At 39.9% G+C, this 12,762-nt stretch overlaps 1 long non-coding RNA gene and 1 pseudogene across 1 annotated transcript in view; one reads left to right on the top strand and one right to left on the bottom strand.

Annotated features, from left to right (window-relative positions):
• Window positions 1-12,406, bottom strand: part of LOC134472026 (uncharacterized) — a 38,914-nt gene extending 26,508 nt beyond the window's left edge. The window contains exon 1 of the long non-coding RNA XR_010041849.1: window positions 11,114-12,406. This is a non-coding gene — a long non-coding RNA (uncharacterized LOC134472026). The remainder of the gene's footprint in view (window positions 1-11,113) is intronic.
• LOC106025100 (protein C3orf33-like) lies at window positions 7,817-8,642 on the top strand (annotated as a pseudogene).
• Window positions 12,407-12,762: the final 356 nt, after the last annotated feature.

The raw sequence follows: 12,762 nt of genomic DNA, 5'->3' as shown, positions 1-12,762 counted from the left end.
AAGCTGCCTATGGAAGGGAGTTCAGGAAAGCAATCCAAGAAGGTGACTGTGAACTTCTGGGCTTTTCCTCAAACTGACTTAGAATGGCCTTTTTTAAACAGTTTATGAAAAGCCTTGGTAACAGCACAGAACTTGTTGTCACACAGCAAATTGCCCACTAGGTGGTGCAAGTGTAAAATGGTGCCGCACAGCACAACCAAAGCCTTAAAAGCTGAGCAGATCCTAGAGCTGCCTGCGATGGGGTAGCCGGGGCTGAGTGTCACCAGGTTAAACACTTCAACAAAGATGTCAGCATTCCCCCACACCACTCTCATAATATGCAAAATGTCTCCAATACCATTCCAAATAACCATTCATGTGCAAAACCAGGAAAACCTCAACATCTCACAGGGGGAAGACATTAATAAGTAGACTTTACCAATATTAATAATTTTGCTCTGCAGAAATCATTGTAAATTAAATGAAAAAGACATGGTGAATACTGAGAGAAAAATACTTGCAAATTAAGACAAAGGATCATTTTTTACAATACATAAAGAATTATAAAAATGCAATAGTAGGGCTGGGGATTTAGCTCAGCAGCATAAGCACCTGCCTTGCAAGCAGGCAGTCGTGAGTTCAAATCCCGATACCGATAAAAAGGAAAAAGACCAAAAAAAACGCAATAGTAAAGCCAGGTGTGGTGGTGCAAACCTGTAATCCTAGAATTTGGGAGGCTGAGACAAAAGGGTTACTGCAAGTTCAAGGCCAGCCTGGGCTGCATATGAGTCCAAGCCAGCATGAATTACAAACTGAGATCCTGTCAAAAAGAAAAAAAATAGTAAGAAAACAGGCAACCCAGCTATTAAAAATAGCCTAAAAATTAAATAAATATTTCACCAAGAAGATACACAGAAAGTGAATAAGCACATGAAGATATGTGCAATATCAGGGAACTTCAACTAACAGTACACGTGGTACACTTAGTAGAATGGTGCAAGGGATAATTTCCAATATGCGTCAGGATGCTTAGCAATGCTGGGGGAATGCAACAGTGGTGCAGCACTCTGGAAAATGGCGTGGCAGCCTCTTACAAACATGTAAATACAATGAACCAGCATTGCCACTCTCAAGTGTCTACCTAGGAGAAATAAAAATTTGTGTTCGTACAAAACTCTATGTGCTTATGTTCACAGTAGCTTCATTTGTAATCACAAAAATTGAAAACAACTCCAATGTCCACCAATTAGTGAATGGATAAGCAATATGTGGTACAATTCTGTAATGAAATGAGTTTAGATACACAGAGTAAAGGTGAATTTAAAGAGAATCTGCTGTCAAAGAAGCCAGACTCAAAAAATTACACTTCAGATTTCATTTATATAGCAATATGTAAAAGGCAAAATTTTAATGGCAGAGAAAAAGTCAGTGGCTTCTAGGGTTTAGGGATGAGGAGATATTTTACTGAAAGGAATCATAAAGGGGAGTCTCGGGCAATGAGACTGCTCTGTACCCTATTTATTATAATGAATACATGAGTACATATTATAAAACTCAAAGACTTGTATACACAAAAAGACCAAGTTTACTGTACATAAACATTTTTTAAAATCTTTTTAAGGTAATAGAAAATAGATTCAATTAAAAGTTTAAGGACAATTCAATATAAAGTCAATAAACTATGTTAGATTTTTGTTTCTAATTGCCTCAAAGTTTCAAAAAGACAGACAAGCTGTAAGAGTCTTGGCCCTAATAAAATTAAAGTTCTGTGATAAGCTCAGAATCAATGGATATTACCAAGTTAACTAGCAATCTTTGTGAGAACCTTCATATTTGTGAACTGTGTAGTATCTTAGTAGAAATATTTATGGTCTCTGTGCCAAGTAGAAATATCATAAAATATATGGTATTTCAAAACACGAAGTAGAATATCTATAAAACACATGTGCATTTAAAATTCAACAATCCACTTTTCATGATCCATTTTATGTTGCTATAACCGAATATCTGAGACAGGGAAATTTACAAAGTATAGAAGGTTACTCAGCTCATAGTTGGGAGGTTGGAAAATCATAAGCATGGCACCAGCACCTGCTCAGATTTGGTGAGGACCTCACACTGTTTCATCTTGGGAAACAGAATGCAGCTTTGGTCACTGAAGGATCACAAATTCTGCAGAAACATAATGAGTTAAAAGGAGAAACAACTTCTGGTCACAATACTCTTGCCAAAGATTTGAGCTTTAAAAAAAGTCCTCCAGACTGCAGCCCTTCTGGGGGAGAACCACCAATGTCTCCTGAGATCCGTGCCACGTTGGAACTTAGCACCCTGGGAAACCAAGCAAGCAGCTTGCCTCCCTGGAAAGCGGTAGCGGTGTGGCAGACTGAGGCCTTTCCACGGGGAGAACCACCAGCAGCTCCTGAGATCCACGCCGTTTTGGAACTTAGGATGCTGGGAAACCAAGCAGACAGCCTGCCTCCCTGCTAAGCAATAGTGAACCCACTAGTGCAAGGCCTAGAGTCAAACATTCCACTTCCCTTACCCCTTTCCCCTGTCCCCTCGTTAGCAAATGGGAACCAGAAATCTGAGCATCTCCTGGGAGGCTGACCATAGCAAATAAGGGGGATTTCCTTCTACCATCTCTTTGAAGGCAAATATTTTTATTACTGTTTTGCTTTATTCTGATTAATGCTCTATTCAATATTCTGTTTTGATAAGTTCTATAATGTTCTGTATTTCATTTTATTTTGATATACATGATTGAAAGAACAACTGTTGTAAAGATAGCGAAATATACTGTGATACCTATTACTGTTATCCCAGTAACCTGCTGTGAAGTTCTGTACCAATTTCACTACAGGATCTCAGTTGGCTTTATTCTGTCTTATTCTGGGGTATTTTACTACTTTCAAAATTAAAAAAAAAGAAAAGAAAACATAGCAAAAAAATAAAATAAAATAAATAAAAAATTTTAAAAAGTCCTCCAACTATTAAGAATCCCAACCGTTAACATCATCTGCTTCTGACATTGCCATGGCTGGATGATCCAGGATCAACCAAAGAAAATGGTCTTCCCCTTGTAAATTAAAAATAATATATATCAGTGCCAGCTAATACTAAATACTATTTTAAGATAGTAAACAGAAGTAAGATACGCTGTGTGAGTGCTTGTTGTTGTGGCTTGTGTATAGATGTCCTCCAAAGCAGTCCTAGGCAGGTCTTTTCAGAGGTGGCTGGACATAGGCTGTGCGATGCTGGGATAGAGTGTGTGATTATTAAATTAGTTCATTGATTTATTTTCCATAGTTCTGGGAGTGAATAATGGGAAGGCCTTGCCTGGGTATGACTACAGGTAGCTTAATAGAACAGAATGGACAGAAACAAGGCTGCTGTGTCACTTGTCACTGCTGTCTGCTACCTTCTGCCTTCTGCCTTTCATGAACTGTTTCTCCTCTGTGACACCCTCTGCCTTGCACCTTTCCTTGGAGCCAGCCAACTATGAACTAAAACCCCTATAAACTGTGGCACTAGTAAACCATCCCTCCTTTAACTATGGGTGTTGGGCATTTTTGTCTCAACAAGGAGAAAAGTAACTAAGAAGCCTATTGCCAAACTAAGTGAATGGTAAAGCAAATAACATTAAAAGCTACGTGCATTTTCTACAACTCAACACGTACAGGAATGCGCGTGCACACACACACACACACACACAACACACACCCCGACTCTCCGTCTCCCCAGACTGCAATCCTTTGGACAGGTAGATAAATGCAGAGAGAAACATATCCTTGAGATGCTGGTTTTCAAAACCACAAGTTTGGCTGAGGAAAGACATCTGATGAGCCGGGTGTGTTGGCACACACCTGTAATCCCAGCACTCAGGAGACTGAGGCACGATTGCTGTGAGTTCAAGGCCAGCCTGAACCACATAGCGAGACTCTGTCTCAAAAAAAAAAACAGGATGAAGAAATCTGATGAATCTAGTTACATGTGAGGTGCAACAGCAGAAATTGCTCCTATAACAAAGAAAGTAGAATAAAATACCACAGAAATAATTTTACTTGTGGCACATTGACTATACACACATGCATGATTTTATTATAGACAATTATAACCAATGAAGAATCAAACAGAAAAAAACAGTTGCCAGAATCTCACTGCCCACAAAAAAATCTCTGCTATGCTCCTTCCTGGCCTTGCGTGCATGCATAGCATATGTATCTAAATATTATCTCCATTTGCAGCTCCCCAGACTTTTTTTGTAAGAAGAGATGACTTTTCTCCGGGCATACATAAAGGGCTGGGAAAAACTGTGGTGGTTCGGAATTCCGGGAGAACATGGCGGACAGATAACAGCAACTACCGGAGGCTCTCTGAAAAACTAGGCTGAGAAGCCAGGTATGGTGCGGACTAAAGAGACATAAGCAGGTGGAGTTATGCTCTGCTGACTCAGGAACGAACTCGGCTGAGAGAAACCAACTTGGAATGCAGTCCTGGTGCTAAAACAGGAACAGAAAAGTCTCGCTGCTGAGGCTGGACCCTGCGCCATTGGAAGCCGCGATTTGGGTTTCCCGCCGCGCGGCGGATGGCTACCTCTAAATTGCTCGGCAAGGAGAAAGACGCGCGGAAACTCTGAGAACGGGAGTCTGCGAACGGAGTCGAAAACAGGACGGGCAGGGAGGCATGTTCTGACTTGTGGCGAGGTGAGTGAGAGAAACTGACACTCCACCACAGTTTGACTCCAGCAGACTTTCTGGGCCCAAGCAGTCCTGCGGGAGCAGGGCGCAGTGGCGACTCCAGCCACACATTCCCCTCTCGGGCGGGATTGGTGAAAAGTGCCTGGCCTGCGTGACGCTGCCGGCGGACCCCGTAGGCTGGCCCAACCCAGATCCCAGAGCCCGACGGAGGAGGCCGGGAGGGGCGGGCCCCCGCGTAGGCTGCCTGGTGCGCAGCGGTGAGTGGGAACACCTGACCGGCGCAATTCGATCAGGTTGTGGCTGACAGGGAGAGAAGCTGGGCCTCTCATATAAGCTTGCATATATAAGGAACAGAGAATATGGGAAGAGGCAGCAACAAGAAAGGCTCCTCGGCCCCCAATTCTGAGAAACAGGCAATAGCGGACACCGCACCAATACACATAAAGCACCATATAGAGAGCCTCATAGACCAATTCAGGAATGAAGTTATCAACGACCTGAAGCTAGAAGTATGCAAAATAGTTAGAGAAATGCTAAGCCCCACCCAAGAAAAAACAGATGGTGGAATGGAAGAACAGAAAAAGAGGGGAGAATTGTTTGATGGAGAAAACAGGGAAAGCATAGAATACGTGAAGCAGGTTCAAAGGGACTACCAAGAAACTAAGAAGTCTATCGAAGACTGGCATAACAGCTTGAAAGAAACTAAGGACAGACTATCTGAACTGGAGGGCAGACTTGTAATATGGGAGAATGAAATGAAAAACTTCTTAAAAATAACAAAGAAACAAACAGCAATAATACAAAGACAAGAAGATGATAAGAGGATCCATAACTTAAGGATTAAGAACATAAAAGAAGAAGTAGGGACACAAACAAATGAACTACAAAAGCTACTCACAGAAATAATCCAGGAGAATTTTCCTAATTTAGCAAAAGGTAAAGATACTCAGATATATGAGGCATACAGGACCCCAGCTACCTACAACCCAAACAGAGCAACACCCAGGCATATAATAATAAAAATTCCAGAAATTCAATACAAGAACAGAATATTAAAAGCTGTCAGAGACAAGAAACAGACCACTTACAAGGGAGCACCCATCAGAATTACAGCAGATTTCTCTGCACAAACCATCAAATCACGAAGAGCGTGGGGGGAAATAATTCAAGCTTTGAAAGATAATAATCTCCAGCCAAGATTGAGATATCCTGCACAACTGTCCCTGGAAATTGATGGAAAAACAAGGTACTTCCAGGATAAAGAGGAACTGGGGAAATTTGCAACCACCAATTCAACTCTACAGAGAGTATTGCAGGATATTCTAAAAAAAGAAAAATACAAAGAATCCAGAAATAGTGGAGGCCACAACTAATGGAGCAGAGAACAAAGTGAAGAAGACAAACTGACAGCTACTGACAGAATAAGAGCTCAACAGAAATGAGGCAGAGAAGATTGGATGATAGGAACAGCTATTTTGGAGAAAATGACATCTTAATAGGTAATACTGATTTAGTATCATCTTGTTTTGAAGTCTCATCTAGCTTTTGTCCTTCTGTCTCCAATAGTCTAAATAGGTTGTATCTTACTGGATTTTATTATGTACGATAGTATAAGCAAAAACCTTTTAAAGACAAGGAGATTATCCAGAAACCATTATTCATTTTCTGTTAGTCGATTCTAAATACTCTGTAATGCTGTCATTCTCTTAAATGGTTTTACATTGTTTTGATATACTTAATGCTACAGTATATGAAGTTGTACTCAAGGATTTCAAGGAAAGAGACAATATGGTAACTACTTTTAGGTCAGGATTATCTGGAGGTGAAACGCTATTCTGCTTAAATGGTTATGTTTTGATCTGTGCTGTTTCGTTTGTTATGCCCTCTTTTATCTCAATCTCCATTCCATTATTTACTTTTTTAATACTTTTTTTAAATTTTTATCCTTTTAATTAAAGGAAAAAAAATACCAGGATATATTATAGTAACCCACTTTGACTTTCCATTACCTCGATTTAAAGCCCTGTATTACTCTCACCATCTGGTTTTTAACTGATGTTCCCCTATTCTGTTTTGCTGGATAGTATCAGGTTCGAAAATTTAGGCATCAGCTGTGAAGATAATGAGATTCATTATAACGCCCATTCTCGTTGACTTTTATCTACTTTTGAAGACCTACAATGTCTCCAATGGTTTGGCTTTGTCGGTTTTGTTCTTTACTGTTTTGTTCAATTGTATTATAACTAATGGTATAGGCAATTCTATTAGAGATAGCGGGAGGCATTATGGTAACCATTGTTGATCACCTTGTATTATGTTTTCACATTATCTATTATGTCCACCCTTTTGACTTGACCGATTCTGTTCTGTTATGTCACATTTGGTTTTACTCTCTTCCAAAAAAGTAATAAGAACCGTGAGAGCAATGAAACCCAAAATGTGTAATAGTCATTGTACAAAAGAGAGGAAAAGAAAGTGCTCTAAACTATATAACTGCATGTATATTTAAGTGTATAAGATAGAATATGATATCACAGAGTTTTATTGGATCATTGAACAGAACTGTTTGCAGTATCATTGTTGGAATGTCCACTTTACAAGCTTTAATTTTGTGACTTGAACAATTATTTCTAAGATGACAGTATGTAATCCATTAACTAGTGATTTCCTACTGTTCATTTTTTTTTCTGCAAATCTGTATAACTTGTACCCTTTCTCTGCTTTTTTTTCTTTTCTCCTTAAATAAAATTTTAAAATAAAAAAAATAAAAATAAAAAAAAACTGTGGTGGTTCATATTGTGTTCTCCAACCAGATCATAATTTCACAGCCCATTATATAAAAATTTTGAGAATGCCACTGAAAAGCTACCATTTTGTGTTTACTTTCTGATGATCACAATTACAGCAGATGATATTCAGTCACCATGTATCATTCCATTTCTTGTATCATATGTGCCAGACCATCCTCTATGACTGCAGAACTATTTCAATTATTTTTTTTCTTCTACCAATTCTCAATTTATTTGGTTATTTCTGCAGTTGGGGGAGGGGATGGGAAGTAGAAAAAAACATTATCACAGCTGTTTAGTTACACAAGAAACAGTGTTCTATTTGATTGACCAAACAGCCTTCTCTACAAAATGTTATTTCTGGACGCCTCAGCCTCTCACCTGGGACACGGCGCACGTTCATGCAGGTGGCCTGGGGACTCGGGATCGCCGTCCACCTGGCGGGATCAGGTGGCCCCCAGTGTGGTGACGCGGGTGACACAGTGGGCGGACGACCACTTGCACCTCCTCCAGCGCATCAGCACTGGGTGGGCCATAACCGGAATAATGTGATTTCTAAAAAGCATTCGACTGACATCAAAATTTACAAGATCTTCAGATATTCCAACAGAATTACTAAGGATGTTAAATTATGTGGACGAGTACACTGAATAACAGAATGGTTTAGAAATCGAACATATTCCCATTACCTTACCCATTATATCTTCATGGAGGAAAAAAAGCCTTGCAGTGTTTTGCTGGTTAAACTGGCTGCAGTAGAAACTGAACATGGAAAGACATGCTTACAAAAGGAGCTCAGAGTTTCCCAACAGCTATGGTTCCAGCTTTTTGGAAAGGGGAATTCAGCACTCTTTTGCTACCTTTTAGCGAATAAGGGTGGATATGTTAGAGTGAATCTAAATGAAGAAATTTTGCAAGGGGCCTGAGTACAACTATAAAACATGGAAAGACAGCATGAGTAACTAGTCCTTAATACTGAAATCCAGAGAATTTATGAGTGTCTTATATTTTCATAAGAAAGGGTGATCAATCCAAGAAGTCTAGAAGTGACTCTGTGGGAAAAATAAAACATGTGAACGTGGAAAAAAATGTTATTTGTGTAACCTCAGTTAAGTGTGGAAACATGAATTGACATGTATTGGGAGTACATGGAAAATATATTTATGTATTAGTCTCAGTAATAAGCATACATATACTGTATTATTTTTACTAAGCTAAATCATTGCAAATAACAAAATAACATAATATAAGCACTAATTTAAATGGATTTTTGTTATTACCAGACCCTTTACTTTTGGGTCAATTATCATGTGGTCAATAAATGTATATTTGGAACTTGTGTTTTCATTATTCTCAAAAGTCACTATGGATGTGAGAGGGTGATCTGGCTGTGACATCTGTCACCCACTGATCACCAAGGTTGACTGGGCTGATTTGGCTGGCTATGGCGTTGCCCCCTTCCTCCCTCACCACTCCTTGTGCATCCCTCTCAAAACTGTCCCTGGGTCAGAAAGGACAAACACCCTGATAGAGGAGGACCATTTCCTCGATCAATGGTATATAAGTAATCACCCTGCTAGAACCTCCAAACAAGTTCTCAAAAGGTACTATATGTCTCACACCTTTGGATAATGCTCATCTATCTCACTACTCTTATAGGCATTGTTTCAGAAACCATCCAGCAATTTCTAATTTCCTCACCACCACTGGATCTCTCTTAAGACCACCAGCTCCTCGGCATCTCTACTTCTGCCTCCCACTAGCAGAGCTCTTTACTCCCTGTTTCCAAATCACACGGTAGACTTAGAAGTGGCATTGCTAGCACAACAGCTAGCAGTAGTTTTTTGTTCCAACTGGATCAATCAAACTGCCCTATCAGCAAACCTAAACAAAAAGAGGGAAATATATGTTAAAATCATTAAAAAGATTAGAGGACAACGGAAGGCAAGAGTTAACAGAATTTCTCCCCAGATCAATACTATCAAACTGGTCAATCTTAGGGACTTGTTCTTTCTGTGATAATTGGGAACCTAGGGAATAAGAAAGACACAGCCTGCACTTTGCAGGACTATCCCACCTCAGCTGCAATCCAGATAATAAGAAGCTGCTTGAGCCCAGAGTTATGCTTACACAGATTCACAGCAGCAGCACCAATGCCTCACATCCGGCCATCTCTCTCCCAACTCAGCTATGTATCTGAATGGCAAAACCTAAAGCACCTCTGAACGTCTTGCATCAGGGTTTTAAGGGAAATACAGACTTTCACTTTCATTGTATTCTTTCACTTTTTAGCCTCTGACATCAAGGCAGGTACCCCAGAAAAGGCTGATTTCTGAGCAGACCTGTGAGAATCTTAGCAGGTATAAAAAAGCCTATGTCTCTCAAAAGTTACGTATTGAAAACTCACCTCCACAGTGACGGTACGGAGAGGTGGGGTCTTTGGTAGATGATTAAGTTATGAGGACTCTGCTTTTATGAATGGGAATAGCACCTTTCTGGGTTTTGTTTTTGTTGTTTCTTTCTGTTTTGTTGTTTTTTGCCATCCTGAAGATTGTTTCTTCCTGTTTTGTTTTTTGCATTCTACCACTGAATGATGCCTTCAGCCCTCTTGAGTCAGGATCGCACTAAGTTGCGCAGACTGGCCTCAAAACTGCAATTCTTCTGGCTCAGGCTGCTACGTGGCTGGCACTATAGGTATGAACCAGGCACATCTTTGAGGGAGCTAGAGAGAGCTGGAGAGAGCTTGTGTGCCTCCATCACCATTTGAAAACACAAAAACAGCACCATCTATGAGGAAAGGTCCCTTAGAAAATGCTAAATTTGCTAGTGTCTTGATCTTAAACTTCCTACCCTTAAGAACTGTGAGCAAGAAATATCTATTATTTATAAATTATCCAGCTTAGTGCATTGCTGTATTTGGCACAGCTCTGGAAAACTCCTGGTGGGGAGGACCGTGAAGAAATAAAAGCAAGACCAAAAATGCAGAAAGTTGAAGTCAAGTGGAGTTCTCTCTCTTGGTGGAGGGAAGGGCCACCCATGTACTACAGCATGTTTATATACTCAGCAGGTTGATGTCAGGTGACACCCAGCTGCCTAACAATTTGTTTGCCTAGCTCACCCAGGACACTTGGTGTTCTTGGGGCTGGATCAGCTTGTCCATGTGGCTTGCTCCAAGCACCCCATGTTCTCAGGGCTGCCCTCGCCCTGCACATGTAGCTTCAACCATTCTTGACATAGCCCTCTTTTTTGTTACGGTTTTTGTTGTTGCAATGGGTGGTCAGTTGCGTTGGAGGAGTTGTGTTTGGAGAACACTGCAGAAGATCTTCTCCTTCTTGATCCCTTTCTATTCTAAGCTTACTAATTTAAGCTAATGATTCCCAGGCCAAGGATGTCAGGTCCCAGAATTTGCCAATTTAACTCTATACAGCCTATTAACAGATACCATTAGTCAATTAGCAGTGTAGCTGGAAATCATCAGAATGTGTTAGTGACTTAAGTTTATTTTATAGCTATCATATTACTATGGCACTGTTTTGTATAAAACAATGTGGTTATACTTTTTGCTAGATATTCAAGACCAAGTTAAGGTGAGAACTGTATTAACTTTTTGCTATCTATCAAAGTCAGTTAAGTCTTGTCAAGATTTACCTTGGAACCATGTACAGCATCTCTTAGATCTGTCAGTGTCAGCCATCAAGATGAGTCACAGCCATTGCTTGCAAAGTTGCTTTCTATGAAAGCTTGGGAGACTTTTCTCTCCTGCTGACTTTCCTTAGGCACACCATATAACACAGATGTCCTTCCCCTGTGAACTAACAATTGCCTTAATTTAAAAACTGGGGACTCACTAAGTTACAGGATGTCACAGTAGAAGTTTTCTTATATCCTCGGTCTTCGATGACCTCAGAGGGCTGGGGCCAAAATATTGGCTGTCCTCCTAGCCCATCTATTTTTATAGTTTTTGATCTCCAAACCTCAGTTGCTGAACATCCAAAAGAGATGGTTAATGACATTACAATGTAACGTAGTGAACCTAATATTGTAAATTTATCTGAATATTAAGCACCTTGAAATACATGGAGGACCATCATTTCCTGTCAACCATGGATGTTCGAGTAGCTGATCCTAGTAGAATATTAACAGACAACAGTTGTACAGAAACAGTCATACAAGTTACATAGAAAATTTGAAATCAAAAGCCATACGTAATATTGTAACATGACAATCATGGTGACATTTTATAACACATTTAATTTTCTACCCTCTTGTGTGCCAGCAGCTATAAGGCCAGCTGGGAGGGAGTGACCCAAAGGCAACAGTACCCTCTCTCATGTGTCCAGCAACAGCCTGAGCCAACAGAGAAGATATCCCATCCTCCCCACCACGCCCTCCCTGCCCCGGCTGAAAGCAGACTAAGATGACAGCAATTGAAGTAAAGAAAACTTAATAGTTGTATTATTTGATTGACTTTGCAGACCTAAAGCTGGTAATCTGAGGCTCTATTTAGAAGATAACAATATACAATATAGTAATTATTGTGGATTTCCTATTGTCTTGTTTTTGCCAATATCATTCTCGTTTTTTGGTTTTGTTTTTAATTTTTTTATTTTAAAGACAGTAAAGCCCAACAAAACAGAACAAAGCCATCAAAACAAAGCAGCAAACTTGGTACATAACACCAAAGCAGGATAAAAAGAAAACAACAATAGTTACCAGACTATATCTTGTTATCTTAACAATAGTTGTCCATTCCATCAGGCTTAGAAAAATCAAAACTAGAATAAAACCAATCAAAACAGAATATTGAATAAAGCAAAACAATCATAAGAAAGCAAAACAATGAGAACAATATTGGGTTTCAAAGACAAGACATACCGTCATCCTCCCAAGAGATGCTCAGACTGCAGGCCCCAGGCCTGCAAAATCAACCAAACAATACAGGCATTTAGTTTCTTTATGGACTTTAATTGCTATCAACTCAGCTGTCCTCCAAACCAGCAGGATGCTTACTGGGCAGTGAGGGAGGCTGATGGGAGGGGCTGATTTTTCTCTTCCTGGAAGCCACATGGCTTACCAGAATGGCTGGCTGGTTGGCTTTTTATTGTTTCTCCCTGTGCTGGCATCTGTTTTGTTTTGTTTTGCTCCCTTGTTTTGTTTTATTCCCTTCAAAATAAATAAATAAATTTTTTCCATTTTAATATAATCAATATTGATTGAGTAATCTGTACTCAATCTAGAGCAGTGCAGAATATCAGAGAGGAGGCAAGTAGATAAAAAAAAAGTTTAATGAGGGGGCA

This window comes from Cavia porcellus, unplaced genomic scaffold (genome assembly GCF_034190915.1).
Source record: "Cavia porcellus strain 051 isolate PalLab524CR breed Dunkin Hartley unplaced genomic scaffold, mCavPor4.1 scaffold_21, whole genome shotgun sequence".
Classification (NCBI taxonomy): domain Eukaryota; kingdom Metazoa; phylum Chordata; class Mammalia; order Rodentia; family Caviidae; genus Cavia; species Cavia porcellus.
This window is presented reverse-complemented; position numbering and strand designations above follow the sequence as displayed.